Raw genomic sequence first — 3,275 nt, 5'->3', positions numbered from 1 at the left:
GCCCAGATGTTATCCAAGGGCCCTCTTTTACCTTTACCATCATCCTGGGAATTCTCTTAACCTGTCCCCATGTTTGACCCCCACCACCTGAATCCCATGTCTTCTTTCTTGTTTGTTTTCATGCTCTGGTGGAACATATCCTCAAAGACCTTCCAGAGAAAAGTCATGGGAGGTTATATATATACTTTGTATAGGGCATTATGGGAAGATATAGAGAGCAGGTCATCGGTTTTACATTCAACAATTCATACCCATTTTGTTCCCACGTATCCATTGCAATCCTCTTAATGAGCCATCATTTATCCTGTCCTATCCACCCCCTCCCACCCGTGTTTTCTGTTTCCTTCTGTCCTATCCATCTGAACTTTGTCTTTAGATAAATGCTGTCTTTGTACCTTAAATGATTGAGTTCCGTTCCAGGCCTGAAGGGTGATGGCGGACCATAGTCTTGGAAGTTTCACCATTCTCTATCTGACCGGTAAGCCTGGCCTCTTGTCTTGCATGACTTGGGGATTTATTGTACTTTTTACTCCCACTCTCTCCAGAACCTTCTAATATGGTCCTTTTCGGAGCAGTAAGCAGTGGTAGCAGGGCACCATCTAGCTCTTCTGGTGGGAGGTCGATGTCTTTGAGACATTGTTTTTGAGCACAGGTATCTAAAGATCTCTTTATTTCTCGTTCAAATGTGTTAACAGTTTCAATAGAGATACAATTCTAGATTCAAACTTTACTCTTGTTGAAAAATTAAGCACTGTCCCTCCCTCCTCCCCCCAACCCCAGACTTGGTTAGTGAACTGTCTTATCCTCTCTAGAATTTTTTTCTCCTTTGCTTTTCTGTTCTTTCTCACCTGGAATTCCCATTGGTTAGATGCTGAACTCCCTGAATTGATTTGTTTGATTTTCTTTTCATTTATTCAAGATTGTTTTCTGATTCTCGGTGTATCCCTTCGCTTGTTGGTTTGTTTCCTGGAGATACTGTCTTTTCTGGTGTCTGCTAGGATTTTCATAGCAGTTTTAAAGACTTTTCTTCTCATCCTAGTATTACCTGTTTGATGAATCCTCTTTTGTATGTTTCACTTCGCTTCCTCATTAGATTTCCCCAGATGTCTGATGACCTCTCTCTGCTCAGATTAAGTGTGAAATATCAAGTCAATTGTCTTTTTACGGTAGGTGGACTGAGGATTTTCAGCTGGTAGGACTCTCTCCACCCAGCTCCAATCCCTGCCTTCTTCTTCTCCTTCGCCTTTTTTTTTTTTTTTAGGAATGTCAACATCCACAGGATTTCCCTTTCAAGCCACTCACTCTTCCAGAGAGGTATCGTCCAGCCTCAGAGACCACGTGGGGCTAGTTTCTGGTGATGTCATTGTTGAATATGCAGACCCTCACTTTATTCCTGGCTCCCTCACACCGTATCACTCTACCCTTTGGTGGCTCTAGTGCCCCCGAATCCAGAGCCTCTATGGGTTTGGTGTTCCCTAAAACCGTTAGCCTTGACTGGGTTGAGGAATTCCCTGGCTGTGCCACTGAGAGATGGGATGTGGAGTCCACTGTCCCTTATGCGTGCTGTTTGCACCCTGCCTGCAGAGGCAAACAGGGGCTCCGGACGAGTCTTTTTGAGACTCTGTGGGATCAGTTGGCTTTCAGCTCCTGGCTCACCCCTCACCCTTCCTTCCTCCCCACACACAGGCATGAGCTCTCTGCTTGCTCTGGTGTCCAGTCCGTTACCATTCATTCACCCATCTGCTTTTTGTCTTCTAAAAGACTACCCAAACCCAACCTACTGCTGCCGCGTCAATTCCGACTCCTAGCAACCCTCAGTAGGGCTTCCAAGGCTGTACACATTTACAGGAGCTGCAGGCCTCATCCTCTAACCTCGGAGTGGCTGTTGGATTTGAACTGCTGACTCTGTGGTTCACAGTCCAAGGCTTACCTGACAGCACTACAGAGATCCTTCCTAAAAAACTAACAGCTCTCAGGAGCTCCTTTCTATTGCCTCTCCTGATCTCTTTGTTCCTGTGGGCTTCCCGGTCCCTCTTTGTCAGTGAAGGCATGCACTCATTGTTATCAAGTGAATGCCCACTCACAGGGAACCTGGAAGACAGGGGAGAACTGATCCTGTGGGTTTCCCAGGCTGTCATTCTTTACAGGATCGGAAAGCCTGGTGGTTTAGAACTTCTGACCTTGCGGTAATGGTATGTGGTACTTACAGAATCTGTTGGCAACTTGAGACCATTCAGAGTGAAGGGGTGGAGTTTAGCCTGTCAATCCAGTCGCAGCTTGACCTCCTTTGGAGGCCCTAAGGAGATAATACCCTGCTGGAGGCAGGACAGGCAAACACTCCCTGTGAGGCATTCCTGTTCACAAGATATATGGAGCTACGCTAGAGCCCTGGAGCTGGAGAAGCCACGTGGAGACCCCTGCCAGTGCTGAGATACTTCCACTGCCACTGGATCCACAAGGCTTTCCACCCACTGGCCTGTGATCTTCCTGTACTTGGTGTCATTGCATGTGTTGCTTGCGTCTGAAGAGGACTTTATGGACTAGTGTGGACTTAAGGAGTACTTATCAGATGTATGGACTTGATCTGGACTGGGCTGTTTCTCAATATGCAATTGCTCTTTTATATAAAGCTCTTTCTTAGACACATATGAGTGTCTCCCTGGATTTGTTCCTTTAGTCAACCCTGACTAACACATGGTACAAGTAGAGAGGAACACCATTGTACTCCATTTTTCTAATGGTCCCTTTTTGTTGCTGTCGAACATTTCACTGTGATTCAGGTGAGGGTTTACAGAGCGAAGTCCTTTCCCATCCTACAACGTGTGCACGCCCCTCTGTCACGTTCAAGGCTGTCCCCTAAACGTAAGAGTAGCTCTTCGCGCTTCCTCCCTGGACTCCCGCTTCCATCCCCCATCTCTCCCGCCCGCCCCCGCCAGTCCCCCAGCCTGCCTTGGGGACTGTGTTTGGGGGCACGTGCTGCCCTTTGGGGCTGGAATAGTGACCGATGCTGCAGAGCACGCTCCGCACAGGTGTTCCTGTTCACCTTTGTTGGGCCGAAAGGTGATCCTGGGAGTGGTCTCCATTCTGCACTTCAAGGATGTCTTGCAGGCTTAGCTTCCTTTGAGAAAACCATTGCATAGGGAAAGGAACTTAAATATCACATATCCAATCCAGCGTTGTGGTGGTGGGTTTTTTCAGTTTTAACTCCAGTGGAATCTTTCTTTTTTAAGACCGAGTCTTATAGAGAAATGAAATTTATAAAATAGATGAGCGCA

General features: G+C 47.0%; 1 protein-coding gene and 1 pseudogene across 2 annotated transcripts in view; both read right to left on the bottom strand.

Moving 5' to 3' along the window:
• LOC105978743 overlaps positions 1 to 3,083 on the bottom strand; it is a 4,345-nt pseudogene extending 1,262 nt beyond the window's left edge.
• Positions 1 to 3,275, bottom strand: part of NEK11 (NIMA related kinase 11) — a 295,896-nt gene that overhangs the window by 79,908 nt on the left and 212,713 nt on the right. The window lies entirely within an intron of this gene.

Source organism: Echinops telfairi, unplaced genomic scaffold, assembly GCF_000313985.2.
Source record: "Echinops telfairi isolate 266 unplaced genomic scaffold, ASM31398v2 ScPeMD7_7420;HRSCAF=8458, whole genome shotgun sequence".
Lineage (NCBI taxonomy): Eukaryota > Metazoa > Chordata > Mammalia > Afrosoricida > Tenrecidae > Echinops > Echinops telfairi.
Note: the sequence above shows the minus strand (reverse complement) of the source record. Positions and strands in the feature narration are given on the sequence as shown.